This window comes from Sinohyriopsis cumingii, unplaced genomic scaffold, assembly GCF_028554795.1.
Source record: "Sinohyriopsis cumingii isolate HCF-2022 unplaced genomic scaffold, ASM2855479v2 utg002169l, whole genome shotgun sequence".
NCBI lineage: Eukaryota > Metazoa > Mollusca > Bivalvia > Unionida > Unionidae > Sinohyriopsis > Sinohyriopsis cumingii.
The window spans coordinates 56,391-81,624 of record NW_028316144.1 but is presented as its reverse complement, the minus strand read 5'-3'; the positions used below and the strand labels follow the sequence as shown (position 1 = coordinate 81,624).

Below are 25,234 nucleotides of genomic sequence, written 5' to 3'. Positions count from 1 at the left end.
TCACGGACACACAGATGATTGCTAAGCATTACAGAAACCCAATGAAGCAAATAAATTATCTTCGTGATGGACCAATGTCAGTTACTCAAGAAGATCAGGTACATTATTCTAACTATTGATTTGGAGGATTTTCATCAGAGCCTTCTCACTGTAGATGGCTTCTTTATCATCTGGAAGATGTGGATATATAGTTATAAGCGGAACCACAGTACACATCCTTTCCCAGTTTATCAGAAGCTTTCTGATGAGCATGATTTTCCAAATGATGCTCATAAGATGATTAACAAACTTGCTGTCGAAACTCTAAGCTAGGACAGGCTGAATTTGATGACTATGCACGAAAAAAATGTCTGTGCCAGCACAGAAGGAACTAACAGCAGCAGTGAACCTTCTGTAGCATTCAATTATTTTACTTTCCTTCTTTAGTGACAGTCTAAATATTCAACAGATGAAAATCTAATAAGACTTACTTTAGCGTATGCCTTGTTCTAGTCATGGGAAAACAAGTTACCGATTCAGACAGTGTCAATACGATATTTAAGAATTTAATGACAACGGAAACAAGAGAGGATCTTAATTTTAGTCTATTATAAATTCATGTCAATAATAAAGTTGCTTGTGTCAAAAATAGATCAAAGCATTGTATATTCCACAATTAACATCGATATTGTTGAAAACAGAGTTCTCTGTATTATGGGGCTGCTACTAACCCAACATTTAATTCCTATCGTACAGGAAAATTTTCCAACATTATTATTATTCTATCATGATAAGAGAACCTGTTTTTAATTCTTTTCAGCTGTAGAGGTGCAAGACAAAACAAGCATTACCATCGTGATTCTATACTTTGATGCAGGAATACAAATCAAAGGTCGACTAAATTACAATGAATTAAATTGTGGTCACAAAAAAATATGAAATGCATAAATGCATAAAGACATCCATGGCTTACAACATTTTGTCTCTTTGAAAAGTGGTCTGAATCAAGAAGGTATTGTAGGAATAGTTATACGCAATAGCCATGAAACCTTGGAAATATAAATGACAACATCTTTGTACACTATCAGTACTTCTCACTGCAATCTAAACTCCTAAGTAGCTAATTTCTTACCAGTATTAAAGCTGGATGTATGAATCCAATTGTAAATTAAAACTGAATAAAACGGACACAATGCAGTTTCATCTGGCTTTATGTGCAATATTATCCTTTTCTAGGATCTCAATATATAGAAATTCAAAACGTGGTGATGTGAAGTGTAGCTATCAGTTATATTGCTTTATTAATTGGATACATGCCCTGGATTTGTCATCCATCTCTACATCACTGTGTGCCTCCCATTGATCATAATGTTTTATTCGGTTCCATTCCGTCATTGAGATATGGGAAATTTCCAGTAATGCAAATTTAACTGGGAGACACTTTTCCGTTCACATAATACATAAAAAGTGAAGTTAACCCAAAACAAATACATTTCATTTAGAGTAATGTGAAACATAACCAAACGCAACCCATCTACCTCATGATGTTGCTTTTGTGCAGTTAGCCCAAGGCAGTATAACATCATACATTTTAATATAATATTGTGTTAGGGCAAGCAAACTGATGAAAACTAATTACACAAGCATAAACTAAATGAAAGCTTTTGTTTTCTTGACAGCTTAATTCCTATATGAGATTCAAGAAATGAATAGTATTTACATTACGAAAAAGATTTACAAAGCAATTGTTAACAGTTTCTAAGTTAAAGTTCAGTTGAAATTTGATTAATTACTCACATATTGACTGAATAAGTATACTATGTTTTAAAATATTCTTTCTTCACAGACATCCAGAGTTCAACAATGTATATATATATATATATATATATATATATATATATATATATATATATATATATATATATATATATATATATATATATATATATATATAAATTATAAAATAAACAACACCAACACGTAGAATGTGTGACCGGTTTCGCTTTAATGCTTCATCAGACTGAATTCAAACTGAATTCAATATCATTGCTTACGTCATTAAATATGTTGTTTCTAAGTGATCAATGAAATAAACAATGATATAAACAAGATGACGTCATAGCTTACATTTTTAACGTAATTATCTAATACTTTAACGAATAATTTACATCGAGATGTGCATATACAGCAAAGATTAATGATATCTTAATACATAAATATATATATAAAACTGGATCTTAAAGATACGTATATCTCTACTGAAAACTATATATACCATTTATTAACAAATAGAGATAAACAGTTTTAGTAACATTAGTATTATGTATAATACATATATATATATTACAGAGAAAATACTAAGAAACAAATCAATGTTTATCCATGTCAAGAAGTGTTCAACACTTGTGAATTTTTCCAGTAAATGTCACACGATCTTGAACATTATATAAGGAGCAGAACAACGCTCGTTTTTCTCCCTAACAAGTCAGAAAAACGACTTGACGTAAAAAACCGAAGCTGTTCCTATTGCATATTTGCCAGGTTATACCGAGATGTAGCGATTGTTACCGATGTTCAAATTGACTCTGTTAATCAAATAACCAATCACTGAAGCAATCACAATCGAATCTCATTCAGTTCGAAGTAGGCTGGAAGCATCGAAGTTGATATTGTTTTAAAGTGTACAAGGCACGAAGCCACGGACAAACTTTGTGTAAATGTTGAGATTCAGAATTATCAAGGCACTTGAATATTACTTATGGGAAATGTGTGGAATGTCTTCTTTACGGTGATGTATGTTATGAGTGACTAAATGCGTGGATAGTATATAAAATTAAAACAGTCATCCAGGAGTCAGATTGTGACCTGCGAGAGTTATTTACCTTGTCTTAATTGGGAGTGTGTTATCGTTCGTTTCCCCATGAATCAAGTGCATGTACCGTGATGATACTGAAACAGAGATTTTCAATTAAACTGTGCTAATGCATCAGACTGGCAAGTTTTCTGTGTGTGCTACTCATATTAATAACAAAAATCTATAGCATCGTTCTTATTGAATAATCTACAGACAAATGTGTGTGTGTGTGTGTGTGTGTGTGTGTGTGTGTGTGTGTGTGTGTGTGTTTTCTAATTTTCGTTTATTGTTTCTTATCGACCTCTTGTAACGATAAGATTTGTGTGAATAATTATTATATACTTCCTGGTGAAGACTCTACAAGACAATCTCTGTGTTCTAAAATATTTTTCTTATTCACCTTAAACGTCTATGCTCTGTGTAAATTGTCGTTTTTATTTTGTGAAACAAACCACTAGAACTACAATACTGGTATATCAATAGAATTCAACAGTTATGTTTGCTGTTAAATATATTCTTGGAAATAATGAAATCTAACTTTTCATTTGACAAGTTGATATTATATAATTTTGATGCCCGTGGTATCCTGTTGTATTATTTCATCTTGGATATATTTAGACGCTAGAAGAAAGAAATCGAGCCAACACAATTATTTCTCCTGAGTTGAGAACAATATCCCAATTCACGATTATTATCTTTATATGATGAGGGATTTATGCTATTTTAAATTGTATTGTAGTGTTCATGTTTATTTCAATTAATTTGGTCTCTTGATTAAATCCGTTGCACATTTTTCTACTTATTTAACTCAATTTCTTGTCTCTAATCATTGCACTCATTGGAACAATAGAAAGACTAAATACACAATAAATTTATTAACTGACAATAACTATATAAACTAAAAATGGATACCTGTTTTATAATTGTAGGATCACATGATGTATACTCTTTGGATATCATTATAGTTTGAAATGGCTTGTGTTTATTTTATCTTTTCTATGTAAAAATCCTCTCAAAATTGTTTCTATTTTATTTGTGTATATATTATGAGCGAATGTTTGTGGAATGGAATGTATCGACGATTCTTTATTTTCTTTTACATATTAATTTCGTTTTTTCACTAATATATTCTATAGTATATTATTTTATATCGGTCTATAGATACAAAGTCTTAGTGCCCTTAAGAGTTGCACATATATTTAGCATATTGGGGTGTACACCTCCAGCAAGCAATATCTTTTTAGAAGTAATAAATGAAAATAATTAGTAAAGAATGCAAATAGACAAAATATAGGCTTTACACTTTTCTTATTTTAGCTTTGACAACAAATACACAAACATTCTAGTAAACTTTTGGTGTTTGATAAATATATTAAGCATCAACATAAGCTCTAGTCACACCCACACGTATTGACACCTGTGAAGAACATCAATGCATCATGGCTTAGGTGACAAAGATAGTCTTGTACTAGGTTAACTTATGTACAAACATCCGATGTACAGTTTGCTTTTTAATAAATCAACATTTTAAAAATATTTCTCTCCAATACACGATAGACTAAGGACATACAATGTGTATAGTGCCGTTTGGGTGTACTTCCAGTAAACATGGGCACACTCAAATACGCTATCTATTATCTGCCATATTTACCTACATACGTACCCGTTACCCTGACCTTTAGCCACTAAATGTGTGTCTGTATGTCTGTTTCTCTGATCGATTTGTCACTTTTGAGGGACCTATATGATGGGTGAACTTTCTTTCTATTGACTCCATAACTATCTACTTACGTACCCATCACCTTGCCCTTTAGCCTCTCTCTCTCTCTCTCTCTCTCTCTCTCTCTCTCTCTCTCTCTCTCTCTCTCAACATTTGATTTGTCTCAAAACATCTACCCCAACTTTGACGTACATTTATGCCAATATATTTTTCAAAACAGTTAATAGGAGTTCTACCTAACATTGAATTGTTTGGGACGGTTGGAGATAACGAAATGGGCTGTCGTTGTGAACTGATGAGGAAAGATAATCACTGTAGCCAAACAGATACAAATTATCTCCTCTTATGAGATGTATCAATGTAGTATATACAGAGGTCAGTCCGTCCTAATATTCACAAAGTTGTAACATTTCATAAAATAGTCAATGATAACTTCCCTGATTTAATAACCAGCATGTTTCAAACGAAAACTGCAGCCATTAATATGCGTAGAAATTTGTTTTAATGAAAATCTAAATTTTCCGTAGTATTCATACAAACTACACATATTGCACATCTAGCCACGTGGACCCCACATTTTAGACCCTGACATTCTTAGCAAGACAAACTCTTTCTTTGAAAACCTCTAAAACAATTTTAAGCCTTTCCATCTTGACGCCACCAGTTCAACATGGTGGCCCAATGTAAAATTTCCATTAGAGACGATAGTCTTCTCCCCATCTTACCATCAGATGCCAGTTTCAGTCTGAAATGGCTTAATATCCTACTATCCACCTACATTCTACATTCGAGAGAACAAAATACTTATTTGGATTGATAAAAACGGATGATGCAAGAAGGAAAAAAATGAACTGTCAGAAGTGGGATTTGAACCCACGCCCACATTCGTGGACCAGAACACTCTATGCAGGTTTATAACCTTGAGTCTGGCGCCTTAGACCACTCGGCCATCCTGACATATATATAAGCGTCACGAAACTGACTAATTGTTGAAGGCTTCCATATACAGAAGCCCTATCTTTTGTAAAGCCATTTGAGTAATGTATGTTTTTTTAAAAATGTATATACTTTGCATACGATAAGTCCATTTTCCATAAACTAACGACAACTGTATTTGACGGGTCTTCTATTTACATTAGACTAATAAATGTTGGGCAACTTCTTCTGTTGTGCAATCTGCGTCAGCCATTTTTGTTATATAACTCGCGTCCAAATGGAAGGCCATGGTGCTACAAAAACGGCGAATTTAAAATGCACCATAATTGAATGCATCGGACTGGCATACCTGCCGTGTATGATACGCGTATTGGTGGAAAAATGAATAGCTTCATTTTAATTAAATAATCTACGGATAAATGTGTTTGTGTGTGTTTGTGTTTCTGTGTGTATATTTTAATTTCTCCTTTTGTAGTCTCTGTTTGTCTGTCCCTCTCCAATTTTAATTTGGCACAAACGTCTATCCCACGTACGATACACAAATTTGAATGAAATGCTGACAGTGACTTGGTGAGTAAAGATAATCATTCTAACCAAAGAGACACAGTTCTCTCCTCATATGAAATGTATCAATGCAGTGTAACTTGAGGTCAGTCCGTCCTAAGATTGGCAAAGCTGCTGTAACAGTTGTTAAAGTGGTGAATGAAAATTTGCCTGACTTGATATTCAGCATGTCTGAAATAAAAAGTGCCGCTACTAACATACGTAACAATTTTGTCTTAATGGAAATCTTAAATTTCCCCTAGCGTTTATACAAACTACACATATTAAACGTACAGTTGCGTGGACCCAATATGTTTGACCCTGAGAATTTTAGCAAAACAAACTCTTTCCGTGAAAACCCTTAAACCACTTTTATGGCTTTCCATCTTGACGCCATCTTTTTCATCATGGCGGCCTAATGTTAGATATCTGCTAGAGGCAACACTCTTCACCCTCTTTAACATCAGATGCCAGTTTGAGGCTGAAAAGTCTCAATATTCTACTATCGACTTACATTCGAGAGAATAAAATACTTATTTTGATTGATGCGAACGGATGATCCAAGAAAAAAAAAAGTCAGCTGTCAGAAGTGGGATTTGAACCCACGCCCACATTCGTGGACCAGAACACTCTATGTAGGTTTATAACCTTGAGTCTGGCGCCTTAGACCACTCGGCCATCCTGACATAAGTATAAGCGTCACGAAACTGACTAATTGTTGAAGGCTTCCATATATAAAAGCCCCATCTTTTGTATAGTCATTGAGTAATGTATGTTTTTATTAAAAATATATATACTTTGCCTACGATAAGTCTATTTTCTGTAAACTATCGACAACTGTATTTGACCGGTCTTCTATTTACATTAGGCTGATAAATGTTGGGTAACTTCCTCTGTTGTGCAATCTGCATCAGCCGTTTCTGTTATTTAACTCGTGTCCAAATGAAGGCCATGGTGCTACAAAAACGGCGAATTTAAAATGCACCATAATTGAATGCATCGGACTGGCATACATTCCGTGTGTGATACGCGTATTGGTGGAAAAATGAATAGCTTCATTTTAATTAAATAATCTACGGATAAACGTGTGTGTGTGTGTGTGTGTGTGTGTGTGTGTGTATGTGTGTGCGTGTGTGTATCATAGAGGTTATGACACTGAAACATTTGCATAAGAAGAGAGACATCCCGAATGTGATATCTCATGAAGAAATGAAAATTCGAAATGTTTTTCTTGAGCCGGATATCGTTAAATGCAAACGTTTAGCACGACATAAAGCATAAGAAAAGCTAGTTAATACTTGGGAAAATGACAGAAATTACAGTCTCAACGTGGTATGTGCTGGCTGGTATATTACAGTAAAATGTCCCTCCCCACCCCACCCTTGCCAATGGTTTCAATTTTGTAACTTTTCAGAAAAACGGATGGGGGAAAGTACTAAAAGTTGTTTGAACCAAATTTCAAGTTGACAAATAGATTCACAAATATGTCTGACTCTGATTTATGGACCATACAAAACAATTAGAATACATCAACTGTATTAGTTTGGGAAAATATTGATGGAAAAGAGAAGAAAAAAACTCCTGGCTCCAACAAATTCCAAGCCACCCACCCCCAGTCCCATATTATAATATGAAGTAACATACTTATTTAACTTCAATGCATCCGTATGCTGATATCGGCATTCTAAATCTGTTTAATATAAACCCTACCAACAATACTGAACTTGCAGCCATCCACTGTTACACGGGCACTTGATTGTGGGGATAACTAATAATAACGGGTCCCCGAGTGGACGAGTGGTCTAAAGCGCTCTCCGTTACGGATCACTGTCATCTCACCTCTCTCTGCGTGGGTTCGAGTCTCGGATTCGGCCAATGTGGGTATGCGACAAAGCTTGCCAGTAGGTTCTCGTGGGTCGATGGTTCTTTCCGGGATTTTCCCGGGTTCTTCATCCACCATTAATACTGGCGCCATTTATAGCCTATCGTTTCCTGAAAAATGGCGTTAAACCCTACAACAACAACAACAACTAATGATAACAGACTCGGAATTAATTAATTGGGAGTGTTATTATTGGTTTCCCCCCTCAATCAAGTTCTTCTGAATGTTACAAATGATCATTATACAAAATACAGTTTATTACAGTAATTTGTGTTATAAAAAAGATGCATTTATTTAATTTAGTTACTAATGGAATTGTATGACAAATATGCCTCGCGTTACATAGATTTTACTAACATGGCTAGTTGCTATCTCTATATAAAGATTCTGTCTGTCAGGGCCTTCGAATAATAGAAAAAAAAAAGATGTTGAATGAAACCCAAAGACGAAATTTGACACAAGACGGCCTTTGCCGGGGATTATTATTGCATGAGCTGTCCATACAAGAATACATACCAGTTGATCATTATAAATCTGGTAGCTCATTGGTGGTTCTTATTGATTCTGGTCCAGAGATAAAGATGATGCAAAAAGTAAAATGGCCAATCATGTCTTGCAATACAGTTTTCATGGTATAAAAGGTTTTAGATGGTCATTTGCCCTTTATCCAAATACAAAGGCATCACCAAGTGATCTTTCTATTTCAACCTGGAAATGGATTGATGAACTTTATGTATATCGCTTTAAGCCACCATTTCTGCTGCATGGATGGTTCAAGCAATTCTTAAAATGCACTTTCTGCACGAAATCTCACGGACACACAGATGATTGCTAAGCATTACAGAAACCCAATGAAGCAAATAAATTATCTTCGTGATGGACCAATGTCAGTTACTCAAGAAGATCAGGTACATTATTCTAACTATTGATTTGGAGGATTTTCATCAGAGCCTTCTCACTGTAGATGGCTTCTTTATCATCTGGAAGATGTGGATATATAGTTATAAGCGGAACCACAGTACACATCCTTTCCCAGTTTATCAGAAGCTTTCTGATGAGCATGATTTTCCAAATGATGCTCATAAGATGATTAACAAACTTGCTGTCGAAACTCTAAGCTAGGACAGGCTGAATTTGATGACTATGCACGAAAAAAATGTCTGTGCCAGCACAGAAGGAACTAACAGCAGCAGTGAACCTTCTGTAGCATTCAATTATTTTACTTTCCTTCTTTAGTGACAGTCTAAATATTCAACAGATGAAAATCTAATAAGACTTACTTTAGCGTATGCCTTGTTCTAGTCATGGGAAAACAAGTTACCGATTCAGACAGTGTCAATACGATATTTAAGAATTTAATGACAACGGAAACAAGAGAGGATCTTAATTTTAGTCTATTATAAATTCATGTCAATAATAAAGTTGCTTGTGTCAAAAATAGATCAAAGCATTGTATATTCCACAATTAACATCGATATTGTTGAAAATATGTTCTGCCAATAGAGTTCTCTGTATTATGGGGCTGCTACTAACCCAACATTTAATTCCTATCGTACAGGAAAATTTTCCAACATTATTATTATTCTATCATGATAAGAGAACCTGTTTTTAATTCTTTTCAGCTGTAGAGGTGCAAGACAAAACAAGCATTACCATCGTGATTCTATACTTTGATGCAGGAATACAAATCAAAGGTCGACTAAATTACAATGAATTAAATTGTGGTCACAAAAAAATATGAAATGCATAAATGCATAAAGACATCCATGGCTTACAACATTTTGTCTCTTTGAAAAGTGGTCTGAATCAAGAAGGTATTGTAGGAATAGTTATACGCAATAGCCATGAAACCTTGGAAATATAAATGACAACATCTTTGTACACTATCAGTACTTCTCACTGCAATCTAAACTCCTAAGTAGCTAATTTCTTACCAGTATTAAAGCTGGATGTATGAATCCAATTGTAAATTAAAACTGAATAAAACGGACACAATGCAGTTTCATCTGGCTTTATGTGCAATATTATCCTTTTCTAGGATCTCAATATATAGAAATTCAAAACGTGGTGATGTGAAGTGTAGCTATCAGTTATATTGCTTTATTAATTGGATACATGCCCTGGATTTGTCATCCATCTCTACATCACTGTGTGCCTCCCATTGATCATAATGTTTTATTCGGTTCCATTCCGTCATTGAGATATGGGAAATTTCCAGTAATGCAAATTTAACTGGGAGACACTTTTCCGTTCACATAATACATAAAAAGTGAAGTTAACCCAAAACAAATACATTTCATTTAGAGTAATGTGAAACATAACCAAACGCAACCCATCTACCTCATGATGTTGCTTTTGTGCAGTTAGCCCAAGGCAGTATAACATCATACATTTTAATATAATATTGTGTTAGGGCAAGCAAACTGATGAAAACTAATTACACAAGCATAAACTAAATGAAAGCTTTTGTTTTCTTGACAGCTTAATTCCTATATGAGATTCAAGAAATGAATAGTATTTACATTACGAAAAAGATTTACAAAGCAATTGTTAACAGTTTCTAAGTTAAAGTTCAGTTGAAATTTGATTAATTACTCACATATTGACTGAATAAGTATACTATGTTTTAAAATATTCTTTCTTCACAGACATCCAGAGTTCAACAATGTATATATATATATATATATATATATATATATATATATATATATATATATATATATATATATATATATATATATATATATATATATATATATATATATATATATATATATATATATATATATATATATATATATAAATTATAAAATAAACAACACCAACACGTAGAATGTGTGACCGGTTTCGCTTTAATGCTTCATCAGACTGAATTCAAACTGAATTCAATATCATTGCTTACGTCATTAAATATGTTGTTTCTAAGTGATCAATGAAATAAACAATGATATAAACAAGATGACGTCATAGCTTACATTTTTAACGTAATTATCTAATACTTTAACGAATAATTTACATCGAGATGTGCATATACAGCAAAGATTAATGATATCTTAATACATAAATATATATATAAAACTGGATCTTAAAGATACGTATATCTCTACTGAAAACTATATATACCATTTATTAACAAATAGAGATAAACAGTTTTAGTAACATTAGTATTATGTATAATACATATATATATATTACAGAGAAAATACTAAGAAACAAATCAATGTTTATCCATGTCAAGAAGTGTTCAACACTTGTGAATTTTTCCAGTAAATGTCACACGATCTTGAACATTATATAAGGAGCAGAACAACGCTCGTTTTTCTCCCTAACAAGTCAGAAAAACGACTTGACGTAAAAAACCGAAGCTGTTCCTATTGCATATTTGCCAGGTTATACCGAGATGTAGCGATTGTTACCGATGTTCAAATTGACTCTGTTAATCAAATAACCAATCACTGAAGCAATCACAATCGAATCTCATTCAGTTCGAAGTAGGCTGGAAGCATCGAAGTTGATATTGTTTTAAAGTGTACAAGGCACGAAGCCACGGACAAACTTTGTGTAAATGTTGAGATTCAGAATTATCAAGGCACTTGAATATTACTTATGGGAAATGTGTGGAATGTCTTCTTTACGGTGATGTATGTTATGAGTGACTAAATGCGTGGATAGTATATAAAATTAAAACAGTCATCCTGGAGTCAGATTGTGACCTGCGAGAGTTATTTACCTTGTCTTAATTGGGAGTGTGTTATCGTTCGTTTCCCCATGAATCAAGTGCATGTACCGTGATGATACTGAAACAGATATTTTCAATTAAACTGTGCTAATGCATCAGACTGGCAAGTTTTCTGTGTGTGCTACTCATATTAATAACAAAAATCTATAGCATCGTTCTTATTGAATAATCTACAGACAAATGTGTGTGTGTGTGTGTGTGTGTGTGTGTTTTCTAATTTTCGTTTATTGTTTCTTATCGACCTCTTGTAACGATAAGATTTGTGTGAATAATTATTATATACTTCCTGGTGAAGACTCTACAAGACAATCTCTGTGTTCTAAAATATTTTTCTTATTCACCTTAAACGTCTATGCTCTGTGTAAATTGTCGTTTTTATTTTGTGAAACAAACCACTAGAACTACAATACTGGTATATCAATAGAATTCAACAGTTATGTTTGCTGTTAAATATATTCTTGGAAATAATGAAATCTAACTTTTCATTTGACAAGTTGATATTATATAATTTTGATGCCCGTGGTATCCTGTTGTATTATTTCATCTTGGATATATTTAGACGCTAGAAGAAAGAAATCGAGCCAACACAATTATTTCTCCTGAGTTGAGAACAATATCCCAATTCACGATTATTATCTTTATATGATGAGGGATTTATGCTATTTTAAATTGTATTGTAGTGTTCATGTTTATTTCAATTAATTTGGTCTCTTGATTAAATCCGTTGCACATTTTTCTGCTTATTTAACTCAATTTCTTGTCTCTAATCATTGCACTCATTGGAACAATAGAAAGACTAAATACACAATAAATTTATTAACTGACAATAACTATATAAACTAAAAATGGATACCTGTTTTATAATTGTAGGATCACATGATGTATACTCTTTGGATATCATTATAGTTTGAAATGGCTTGTGTTTATTTTATCTTTTCTATGTAAAAATCCTCTCAAAATTGTTTCTATTTTATTTGTGTATATATTATGAGCGAATGTTTGTGGAATGGAATGTATCGACGATTCTTTATTTTCTTTTACATATTAATTTCGTTTTTTCACTAATATATTCTATAGTATATTATTTTATATCGGTCTATAGATACAAAGTCTTAGTGCCCTTAAGAGTTGCACATATATTTAGCATATTGGGGTGTACACCTCCAGCAAGCAATATCTTTTTAGAAGTAATAAATGAAAATAATTAGTAAAGAATGCAAATAGACAAAATATAGGCTTTACACTTTTCTTATTTTAGCTTTGACAACAAATACACAAACATTCTAGTAAACTTTTGGTGTTTGATAAATATATTAAGCATCAACATAAGCTCTAGTCACACCCACACGTATTGACACCTGTGAAGAACATCAATGCATCATGGCTTAGGTGACAAAGATAGTCTTGTACTAGGTTAACTTATGTACAAACATCCGATGTACAGTTTGCTTTTTAATAAATCAACATTTTAAAAATATTTCTCTCCAATACACGATAGACTAAGGACATACAATGTGTATAGTGCCGTTTGGGTGTACTTCCAGTAAACATGGGCACACTCAAATACGCTATCTATTATCTGCCATATTTACCTACATACGTACCCGTTACCCTGACCTTTAGCCACTAAATGTGTGTCTGTATGTCTGTTTCTCTGATCGATTTGTCACTTTTGAGGGACCTATATGATGGGTGAACTTTCTTTCTATTGACTCCATAACTATCTACTTACGTACCCATCACCTTGCCCTTTAGCCTTTCTCTCTCTCTCTCTCTCTCTCTCTCTCAACATTTGATTTGTCTCAAAACATCTACCCCAACTTTGACGTACATTTATGCCAATATATTTTTCAAAACAGTTAATAGGAGTTCTACCTAACATTGAATTGTTTGGGACGGTTGGAGATAACGAAATGGGCTGTCGTTGTGAACTGATGAGGAAAGATAATCACTGTAGCCAAACAGATACAAATTATCTCCTCTTATGAGATGTATCAATGTAGTATATACAGAGGTCAGTCCGTCCTAATATTCACAAAGTTGTAACATTTCATAAAATAGTCAATGATAACTTCCCTGATTTAATAACCAGCATGTTTCAAACGAAAACTGCAGCCATTAATATGCGTAGAAATTTGTTTTAATGAAAATCTAAATTTTCCGTAGTATTCATACAAACTACACATATTGCACATCTAGCCACGTGGACCCCACATTTTAGACCCTGACATTCTTAGCAAGACAAACTCTTTCTTTGAAAACCTCTAAAACAATTTTAAGCCTTTCCATCTTGACGCCACCAGTTCAACATGGTGGCCCAATGTAAAATTTCCATTAGAGACGATAGTCTTCTCCCCATCTTACCATCAGATGCCAGTTTCAGTCTGAAATGGCTTAATATCCTACTATCCACCTACATTCTACATTCGAGAGAACAAAATACTTATTTGGATTGATAAAAACGGATGATGCAAGAAGGAAAAAAATGAACTGTCAGAAGTGGGATTTGAACCCACGCCCACATTCGTGGACCAGAACACTCTATGCAGGTTTATAACCTTGAGTCTGGCGCCTTAGACCACTCGGCCATCCTGACATATATATAAGCGTCACGAAACTGACTAATTGTTGAAGGCTTCCATATACAGAAGCCCTATCTTTTGTAAAGCCATTTGAGTAATGTATGTTTTTTTAAAAATGTATATACTTTGCATACGATAAGTCCATTTTCCATAAACTAACGACAACTGTATTTGACGGGTCTTCTATTTACATTAGACTAATAAATGTTGGGCAACTTCTTCTGTTGTGCAATCTGCGTCAGCCATTTTTGTTATATAACTCGCGTCCAAATGGAAGGCCATGGTGCTACAAAAACGGCGAATTTAAAATGCACCATAATTGAATGCATCGGACTGGCATACCTGCCGTGTATGATACGCGTATTGGTGGAAAAATGAATAGCTTCATTTTAATTAAATAATCTACGGATAAATGTGTTTGTGTGTGTTTGTGTTTCTGTGTGTATATTTTAATTTCTCCTTTTGTAGTCTCTGTTTGTCTGTCCCTCTCCAATTTTAATTTGGCACAAACGTCTATCCCACGTACGATACACAAATTTGAATGAAATGCTGACAGTGACTTGGTGAGTAAAGATAATCATTCTAACCAAAGAGACACAGTTCTCTCCTCATATGAAATGTATCAATGCAGTGTAACTTGAGGTCAGTCCGTCCTAAGATTGGCAAAGCTGCTGTAACAGTTGTTAAAGTGGTGAATGAAAATTTGCCTGACTTGATATTCAGCATGTCTGAAATAAAAAGTGCCGCTACTAACATACGTAACAATTTTGTCTTAATGGAAATCTTAAATTTCCCCTAGCGTTTATACAAACTACACATATTAAACGTACAGTTGCGTGGACCCAATATGTTTGACCCTGAGAATTTTAGCAAAACAAACTCTTTCCGTGAAAACCCTTAAACCACTTTTATGGCTTTCCATCTTGACGCCATCTTTTTCATCATGGCGGCCTAATGTTAGATATCTGCTAGAGGCAACACTCTTCACCCTCTTTAACATCAGATGCCAGTTTGAGGCTGAAAAGTCTCAATATTCTACTATCGACTTACATTCGAGAGAATAAAATACTTATTTTGATTGATGCGAACGGATGATCCAAGAAAAAAAAAAGTCAGCTGTCAGAAGTGGGATTTGAACCCACGCCCACATTCGTGGACCAGAACACTCTATGTAGGTTTATAACCTTGAGTCTGGCGCCTTAGACCACTCGGCCATCCTGACATAAGTATAAGCGTCACGAAACTGACTAATTGTTGAAGGCTTCCATATATAAAAGCCCCATCTTTTGTATAGTCATTGAGTAATGTATGTTTTTATTAAAAATATATATACTTTGCCTACGATAAGTCTATTTTCTGTAAACTATCGACAACTGTATTTGACCGGTCTTCTATTTACATTAGGCTGATAAATGTTGGGTAACTTCCTCTGTTGTGCAATCTGCATCAGCCGTTTCTGTTATTTAACTCGTGTCCAAATGAAGGCCATGGTGCTACAAAAACGGCGAATTTAAAATGCACCATAATTGAATGCATCGGACTGGCATACATTCCGTGTGTGATACGCGTATTGGTGGAAAAATGAATAGCTTCATTTTAATTAAATAATCTACGGATAAACGTGTGTGTGTGTGTGTGTGTGTGTGTGTGTGTGTGTGTGTGTGTGTATGTGTGTGCGTGTGTGTATCATAGAGGTTATGACACTGAAACATTTGCATAAGAAGAGAGACATCCCGAATGTGATATCTCATGAAGAAATGAAAATTCGAAATGTTTTTCTTGAGCCGGATATCGTTAAATGCAAACGTTTAGCACGACATAAAGCATAAGAAAAGCTAGTTAATACTTGGGAAAATGACAGAAATTACAGTCTCAACGTGGTATGTGCTGGCTGGTATATTACAGTAAAATGTCCCTCCCCACCCCACCCTTGCCAATGGTTTCAATTTTGTAACTTTTCAGAAAAACGGATGGGGGAAAGTACTAAAAGTTGTTTGAACCAAATTTCAAGTTGACAAATAGATTCACAAATATGTCTGACTCTGATTTATGGACCATACAAAACAATTAGAATACATCAACTGTATTAGTTTGGGAAAATATTGATGGAAAAGAGAAGAAAAAAACTCCTGGCTCCAACAAATTCCAAGCCACCCACCCCCAGTCCCATATTATAATATGAAGTAACATACTTATTTAACTTCAATGCATCCGTATGCTGATATCGGCATTCTAAATCTGTTTAATATAAACCCTACCAACAATACTGAACTTGCAGCCATCCACTGTTACACGGGCACTTGATTGTGGGGATAACTAATAATAACGGGTCCCCGAGTGGACGAGTGGTCTAAAGCGCTCTCCGTTACGGATCACTGTCATCTCACCTCTCTCTGCGTGGGTTCGAGTCTCGGATTCGGCCAATGTGGGTATGCGACAAAGCTTGCCAGTAGGTTCTCGTGGGTCGATGGTTCTTTCCGGGATTTTCCCGGGTTCTTCATCCACCATTAATACTGGCGCCATTTATAGCCTATCGTTTCCTGAAAAATGGCGTTAAACCCTACAACAACAACAACAACTAATGATAACAGACTCGGAATTAATTAATTGGGAGTGTTATTATTGGTTTCCCCCCTCAATCAAGTTCTTCTGAATGTTACAAATGATCATTATACAAAATACAGTTTATTACAGTAATTTGTGTTATAAAAAAGATGCATTTATTTAATTTAGTTACTAATGGAATTGTATGACAAATATGCCTCGCGTTACATAGATTTTACTAACATGGCTAGTTGCTATCTCTATATAAAGATTCTGTCTGTCAGGGCCTTCGAATAATAGAAAAAAAAAAGATGTTGAATGAAACCCAAAGACGAAATTTGACACAAGACGGCCTTTGCCGGGGATTATTATTGCATGAGCTGTCCATACAAGAATACATACCAGTTGATCATTATAAATCTGGTAGCTCATTGGTGGTTCTTATTGATTCTGGTCCAGAGATAAAGATGATGCAAAAAGTAAAATGGCCAATCATGTCTTGCAATACAGTTTTCATGGTATAAAAGGTTTTAGATGGTCATTTGCCCTTTATCCAAATACAAAGGCATCACCAAGTGATCTTTCTATTTCAACCTGGAAATGGATTGATGAACTTTATGTATATCGCTTTAAGCCACCATTTCTGCTGCATGGATGGTTCAAGCAATTCTTAAAATGCACTTTCTGCACGAAATCTCACGGACACACAGATGATTGCTAAGCATTACAGAAACCCAATGAAGCAAATAAATTATCTTCGTGATGGACCAATGTCAGTTACTCAAGAAGATCAGGTACATTATTCTAACTATTGATTTGGAGGATTTTCATCAGAGCCTTCTCACTGTAGATGGCTTCTTTATCATCTGGAAGATGTGGATATATAGTTATAAGCGGAACCACAGTACACATCCTTTCCCAGTTTATCAGAAGCTTTCTGATGAGCATGATTTTCCAAATGATGCTCATAAGATGATTAACAAACTTGCTGTCGAAACTCTAAGCTAGGACAGGCTGAATTTGATGACTATGCACGAAAAAAATGTCTGTGCCAGCACAGAAGGAACTAACAGCAGCAGTGAACCTTCTGTAGCATTCAATTATTTTACTTTCCTTCTTTAGTGACAGTCTAAATATTCAACAGATGAAAATCTAATAAGACTTACTTTAGCGTATGCCTTGTTCTAGTCATGGGAAAACAAGTTACCGATTCAGACAGTGTCAATACGATATTTAAGAATTTAATGACAACGGAAACAAGAGAGGATCTTAATTTTAGTCTATTATAAATTCATGTCAATAATAAAGTTGCTTGTGTCAAAAATAGATCAAAGCATTGTATATTCCACAATTAACATCGATATTGTTGAAAATATGTTCTGCCAATAGAGTTCTCTGTATTATGGGGCTGCTACTAACCCAACATTTAATTCCTATCGTACAGGAAAATTTTCCAACATTATTATTATTCTATCATGATAAGAGAACCTGTTTTTAATTCTTTTCAGCTGTAGAGGTGCAAGACAAAACAAGCATTACCATCGTGATTCTATACTTTGATGCAGGAATACAAATCAAAGGTCGACTAAATTACAATGAATTAAATTGTGGTCACAAAAAAATATGAAATGCATAAATGCATAAAGACATCCATGGCTTACAACATTTTGTCTCTTTGAAAAGTGGTCTGAATCAAGAAGGTATTGTAGGAATAGTTATACGCAATAGCCATGAAACCTTGGAAATATAAATGACAACATCTTTGTACACTATCAGTACTTCTCACTGCAATCTAAACTCCTAAGTAGCTAATTTCTTACCAGTATTAAAGCTGGATGTATGAATCCAATTGTAAATTAAAACTGAATAAAACGGACACAATGCAGTTTCATCTGGCTTTATGTGCAATATTATCCTTTTCTAGGATCTCAATATATAGAAATTCAAAACGTGGTGATGTGAAGTGTAGCTATCAGTTATATTGCTTTATTAATTGGATACATGCCCTGGATTTGTCATCCATCTCTACATCACTGTGTGCCTCCCATTGATCATAATGTTTTATTCGGTTCCATTCCGTCATTGAGATATGGGAAATTTCCAGTAATGCAAATTTAACTGGGAGACACTTTTCCGTTCACATAATACATAAAAAGTGAAGTTAACCCAAAACAAATACATTTCATTTAGAGTAATGTGAAACATAACCAAACGCAACCCATCTACCTCATGATGTTGCTTTTGTGCAGTTAGCCCAAGGCAGTATAACATCATACATTTTAATATAATATTGTGTTAGGGCAAGCAAACTGATGAAAACTAATTACACAAGCATAAACTAAATGAAAGCTTTTGTTTTCTTGACAGCTTAATTCCTATATGAGATTCAAGAAATGAATAGTATTTACATTACGAAAAAGATTTACAAAGCAATTGTTAACAGTTTCTAAGTTAAAGTTCAGTTGAAATTTGATTAATTACTCACATATTGACTGAATAAGTATACTATGTTTTAAAATATTCTTTCTTCACAGACATCCAGAGTTCAACAATGTATATATATATATATATATATATATATATATATATATATATATATATATATATATATATATATATATATATATATATAATTATAAAATAAACAACACCAACACGTAGAATGTGTGACCGGTTTCGCTTTAATGCTTCATCAGACTGAATTCAAACTGAATTCAATATCATTGCTTACGTCATTAAATATGTTGTTTCTAAGTGATCAATGAAATAAACAATGATATAAACAAGATGACGTCATAGCTTACATTTTTAACGTAATTATCTAATACTTTAACGAATAATTTACATCGAGATGTGCATATACAGCAAAGATTAATGATATCTTAATACATAAATATATATATAAAACTGGATCTTAAAGATACGTATATCTCTACTGAAAACTATATATACCATTTATTAACAAATAGAGATAAACAGTTTTAGTAACATTAGTATTATGTATAATACATATATATATATTACAGAGAAAATACTAAGAAACAAATCAATGTTTATCCATGTCAAGAAGTGTTCAACACTTGTGAATTTTTCCAGTAAATGTCACACGATCTTGAACATTATATAAGGAGCAGAACAACGCTCGTTTTTCTCCCTAACAAGTCAGAAAAACGACTTGACGTAAAAAACCGAAGCTGTTCCTATTGCATATTTGCCAGGTTATACCGAGATGTAGCGATTGTTACCGATGTTCAAATTGACTCTGTTAATCAAATAACCAATCACTGAAGCAATCACAATCGAATCTCATTCAGTTCGAAGTAGGCTGGAAGCATCGAAGTTGATATTGTTTTAAAGTGTACAAGGCACGAAGCCACGGACAAACTTTGTGTAAATGTTGAGATTCAGAATTATCAAGGCACTTGAATATTACTTATGGGAAATGTGTGGAATGTCTTCTTTACGGTGATGTATGTTATGAGTGACTAAATGCGTGGATAGTATATAAAATTAAAACAGTCATCCAGGAGTCAGATTGTGACCTGCGAGAGTTATTTACCTTGTCTTAATTGGGAGTGTGTTATCGTTCGTTTCCCCATGAATCAAGTGCATGTACCGTGATGATACTGAAACAGAGATTTTCAATTAAACTGTGCTAATGCATCAGACTGGCAAGTTTTCTGTGTGTGCTACTCATATTAATAACAAAAATCTATAGCATCGTTCTTATTGAATAATCTACAGACAAGTGTGTGTGTGTGTGTGTGTGTGTGTGTGTTTTCTAATTTTCGTTTATTGTTTCTTATCGACCTCTTGTAACGATAAGATTTGTGTGAATAATTATTATATACTTCCTGGTGAAGACTCTACAAGACAATCTCTGTGTTCTAAAATATTTTTCTTATTCACCTTAAACGTCTATGCTCTGTGTAAATTGTCGTTTTTATTTTGTGAAACAAACCACTAGAACTACAATACTGGTATATCAATAGAATTCAACAGTTATGTTTGCTGTTAAATATATTCTTGGAAATAATGAAATCTAACTTTTCATTTGACAAGTTGATATTATATAATTTTGATGCCCGTGGTATCCTGTTGTATTATTTCATCTTGGATATATTTAGACGCTAGAAGAAAGAAATCGAGCCAACACAATTATTTCTCCTGAGTTGAGAACAATATCCCAATTCACGATTATTATCTTTATATGATGAGGGATTTATGCTATTTTAAATTGTATTGTAGTGTTCATGTTTATTTCAATTAATTTGGTCTCTTGATTAAATCCGTTGCACATTTTTCTACTTATTTAACTCAATTTCTTGTCTCTAATCATTGCACTCATTGGAACAATAGAAAGACTAAATACACAATAAATTTATTAACTGACAATAACTATATAAACTAAAAATGGATACCTGTTTTATAATTGTAGGATCACATGATGTATACTCTTTGGATATCATTATAGTTTGAAATGGCTTGTGTTTATTTTATCTTTTCTATGTAAAAATCCTCTCAAAATTGTTTCTATTTTATTTGTGTATATATTATGAGCGAATGTTTGTGGAATGGAATGTATCGACGATTCTTTATTTTCTTTTACATATTAATTTCGTTTTTTCACTAATATATTCTATAGTATATTATTTTATATCGGTCTATAGATACAAAGTCTTAGTGCCCTTAAGAGTTGCACATATATTTAGCATATTGGGGTGTACACCTCCAGCAAGCAATATCTTTTTAGAAGTAATAAATGAAAATAATTAGTAAAGAATGCAAATAGACAAAATATAGGCTTTACACTTTTCTTATTTTAGCTTTGACAACAAATACACAAACATTCTAGTAAACTTTTGGTGTTTGATAAATATATTAAGCATCAACATAAGCTCTAGTCACACCCACACGTATTGACACCTGTGAAGAACATCAATGCATCATGGCTTAGGTGACAAAGATAGTCTTGTACTAGGTTAACTTATGTACAAACATCCGATGTACAGTTTGCTTTTTAATAAATCAACATTTTAAAAATATTTCTCTCCAATACACGATAGACTAAGGACATACAATGTGTATAGTGCCGTTTGGGTGTACTTCCAGTAAACATGGGCACACTCAAATACGCTATCTATTATCTGCCATATTTACCTACATACGTACCCGTTACCCTGACCTTTAGCCACTAAATGTGTGTCTGTATGTCTGTTTCTCTGATCGATTTGTCACTTTTGAGGGACCTATATGATGGGTGAACTTTCTTTCTATTGACTCCATAACTATCTACTTACGTACCCATCACCTTGCCCTTTAGCCTTTCTCTCTCTCTCTCTCTCTCTCTCTCTCTCTCTCTCAACATTTGATTTGTCTCAAAACATCTACCCCAACTTTGACGTACATTTATGCCAATATATTTTTCAAAACAGTTAATAGGAGTTCTACCTAACATTGAATTGTTTGGGACGGTTGGAGGTAACGAAATGGGCTGTCGTTGTGAACTGATGAGGAAAGATAATCACTCTAGCCAAACAGATACAAATTATCTGCTCTTATGAGATGCATCAATGTAGTATATACAGAGGTCAGTCCGTCCTAATATTCACAAAGTTGTAACATTTCATAAAATAGTCAATGATAACTTCCCTGATTTAATAACCAGCATGCTTCAAACGAAAACTGCAGCCATTAATATGCGTAGAAATTTGTTTTAATGAAAATCTAAATTTTCCGTAGTATTCATACAAACTACACATATTGCACATCTAGCCACGTGGACCCCACATTTTAGACCCTGACATTCTTAGCAAGACAAACTCTTTCTTTGAAAACCTCTAAAACAATTTTAAGCCTTTCCATCTTGACGCCACCAGTTCAACATGGTGGCCTAATGTAAAATTTCCATTAGAGACGAGAGTCTTCTCCCCATCTTACCATCAGATGCCAGTTTCAGTCTGAAATGGCTTAATATCCTACTATCCACCTACATTCTACATTCGAGAGAACAAAATACTTATTTGGATTGATAAAAACGGATGATGCAAGAAGGAAAGAAATGAACTGTCAGAAGTGGGATTTGAACCCACGCCCACATTCGTGGACCAGAACACTCTATGCAGGTTTATAACCTTGAGTCTGGCGCCTTAGACCACTCGGCCATCCTGACATATATAAAAGCGTCACGAAACTGACTAATTGTTGAAGGCTTCCATATATAAAAGCCCTATCTTTTGTAAAGTCATTTGAGTAATGTATGTTTTTTTAAAAATGTATATACTTTGCATACGATAAGTCCATTTTCCATAAACTAACGACAACTGTATTTGACGGGTCTTCTATTTACATTAGACTAATAAATGTTGGGCAACTTCTTCTGTTGTGCAATCTGCGTCAGCCATTTTTGTTATATAACTCGCGTCCAAATGGAAGGCCATGGTGCTACAAAAACGGCGAATTTAAAATGCACCATAATTGAATGCATCGGACTGGCATACCTGCCGTGTATGATACGCGTATTGGTGGAAAAATGAATAGCTTCATTTTAATTAAATAATCTACGGATAATTGTGTTTGTGTGTGTTTGTGTTTCTGTGTGTATATTTTAATTTCTCCTTTTGTAGTCTCTGTTTGTCTGTCCCTCTCCAATTTTAATTTGGCACAAACGTCTATCCCACGTACGATACACAAATTTGAATGAAATGCTGACAGTGACTTGGTGAGTAAAGATAATCATTCTAACCAAAGAGACACAGTTCTCTCCTCATATGAAATGTATCAATGCAGTGTAACTTGAGGTCAGTCCGTCCTAAGATTGGCAAAGCTGCTGTAACAGTTGTTAAAGTGGTGAATGAAAATTTGCCTGACTTGATATTCAGCATGTCTGAAATAAAAAGTGCCGCTACTAACATACGTAACAATTTTGTCTTAATGGAAATCTTAAATTTCCCCTAGCGTTTATACAAACTACACATATTAAACGTACAGTTGCGTGGACCCAATATGTTTGACCCTGAGAATTTTAGCAAAACAAACTCTTTCCGTGAAAACCCTTAAACCACTTTTATGGCTTTCCATCTTGACGCCATCCTTTTCATCATGGCGGCCTAATGTTAGATTTCTGCTAGAGGCAACACTCTTCACCCTCTTTAACATCAGATGCCAGTTTGAAGCTGAAAAGTCTCAATATTCTACTATCGACTTACATTCGAGAGAATAAAATACTTATTTTGATTGATGCGAACGGATGATCCAAGAAAAAAAAAAGTCAGCTGTCAGAAGTGGGATTTGAACCCACGCCCACATTCGTGGACCAGAACACTCTATGTAGGTTTATAACCTTGTGTCTGGCGCCTTAGACCACTCGGCCATCCTGACATAAGTATAAGCGTCACGAAACTGACTAATTGTTGAAGGCTTCCATATATAAAAGCCCCATCTTTTGTATAGTCATTGAGTAATGTATGTTTTTATTAAAAATATATATACTTTGCATACGATAAGTCTATTTTCTGTAAACTAACGACAACTGTATTTGACCGGTCTTCTATTTACATTAGGCTGATAAATGTTGGGTAATTTCCTCTGTTGTGCAATCTGCATCAGCCGTTTCTGTTATTTAACTCGTGTCCAAATGAAGGCCATGGTGCTACAAAAACGGCGAATTTAAAATGCACCATAATTGAATGCATCGGACTGGCATACATTCCGTGTGTGATACGCGTATTGGTGGAAAAATGAATAGCTTCATTTTAATTAAATAATCTACGGATAAACGTGTGTGTGTGTGTGTGTGTGTGTGTGTGTGTGTGTGTATGTGTGTGCGTGTGTGTATCATAGAGGTTATGACACTGAAACATTTGCATAAGAAGAGAGACATCCCGAATGTGATATCTCATGAAGAAATGAAAATTCGAAATGTTTTTCTTGAGCCGGATATCGTTAAATGCAAACGTTTAGCACGACATAAAGCATAAGAAAAGCTAGTTAATACTTGGGAAAATGACAGAAATTACAGTCTCAACGTGGTATGTGCTGGCTGGTATATTACAGTAAAATGTCCCTCCCCACCCCACCCTTGCCAATGGTTTCAATTTTGTAACTTTTCAGAAAAACGGATGGGGGAAAGTACTAAAAGTTGTTTGAACCAAATTTCAAGTTGACAAATAGATTCACAAATATGTCTGACTCTGATTTATGGACCATACAAAACAATTAGAATACATCAACTGTATTAGTTTGGGAAAATATTGATGGAAAAGAGAAGAAAAAAACTCCTGGCTCCAACAAATTCCAAGCCACCCACCCCCAGTCCCATATTATAATATGAAGTAACATACTTATTTAACTTCAATGCATCCGTATGCTGATATCGGCATTCTAAATCTGTTTAATATAAACCCTACCAACAATACTGAACTTGCAGCCATCCACTGTTACACGGGCACTTGAT

The 25,234-nt window shown here is 34.2% G+C and overlaps 6 non-coding genes across 6 annotated transcripts; all 6 read right to left on the bottom strand.

The window, feature by feature from the left end:
• Positions 1 to 5,405: 5,405 nt before the first annotated feature.
• Trnal-caa (transfer RNA leucine (anticodon CAA)) lies at positions 5,406 to 5,510 on the bottom strand. The gene is made up of 2 exons: positions 5,473 to 5,510; positions 5,406 to 5,451 (listed from the first exon to the last, which is right to left on the bottom strand). It is a non-coding gene; the product is annotated as a tRNA-Leu (tRNA).
• A 1,103-nt stretch (positions 5,511 to 6,613) lies between these two features.
• Positions 6,614 to 6,718, bottom strand: Trnal-caa (transfer RNA leucine (anticodon CAA)). The gene is made up of 2 exons: positions 6,681 to 6,718; positions 6,614 to 6,659 (listed from the first exon to the last, which is right to left on the bottom strand). It is a non-coding gene; the product is annotated as a tRNA-Leu (tRNA).
• Positions 6,719 to 14,144: 7,426 nt separating this feature from the next.
• Positions 14,145 to 14,249, bottom strand: Trnal-caa (transfer RNA leucine (anticodon CAA)). The gene is made up of 2 exons: positions 14,212 to 14,249; positions 14,145 to 14,190 (listed from the first exon to the last, which is right to left on the bottom strand). It is a non-coding gene; the product is annotated as a tRNA-Leu (tRNA).
• A 1,103-nt stretch (positions 14,250 to 15,352) lies between these two features.
• Trnal-caa (transfer RNA leucine (anticodon CAA)) lies at positions 15,353 to 15,457 on the bottom strand. The gene is made up of 2 exons: positions 15,420 to 15,457; positions 15,353 to 15,398 (listed from the first exon to the last, which is right to left on the bottom strand). It is a non-coding gene; the product is annotated as a tRNA-Leu (tRNA).
• A 7,389-nt stretch (positions 15,458 to 22,846) lies between these two features.
• Positions 22,847 to 22,951, bottom strand: Trnal-caa (transfer RNA leucine (anticodon CAA)). Its single transcript has 2 exons — positions 22,914 to 22,951; positions 22,847 to 22,892 (listed from the first exon to the last, which is right to left on the bottom strand). It is a non-coding gene; the product is annotated as a tRNA-Leu (tRNA).
• Positions 22,952 to 24,054: 1,103 nt separating this feature from the next.
• Trnal-caa (transfer RNA leucine (anticodon CAA)) lies at positions 24,055 to 24,159 on the bottom strand. Its single transcript has 2 exons — positions 24,122 to 24,159; positions 24,055 to 24,100 (listed from the first exon to the last, which is right to left on the bottom strand). It is a non-coding gene; the product is annotated as a tRNA-Leu (tRNA).
• Between the last annotated feature and the right edge of the window lie 1,075 nt (positions 24,160 to 25,234).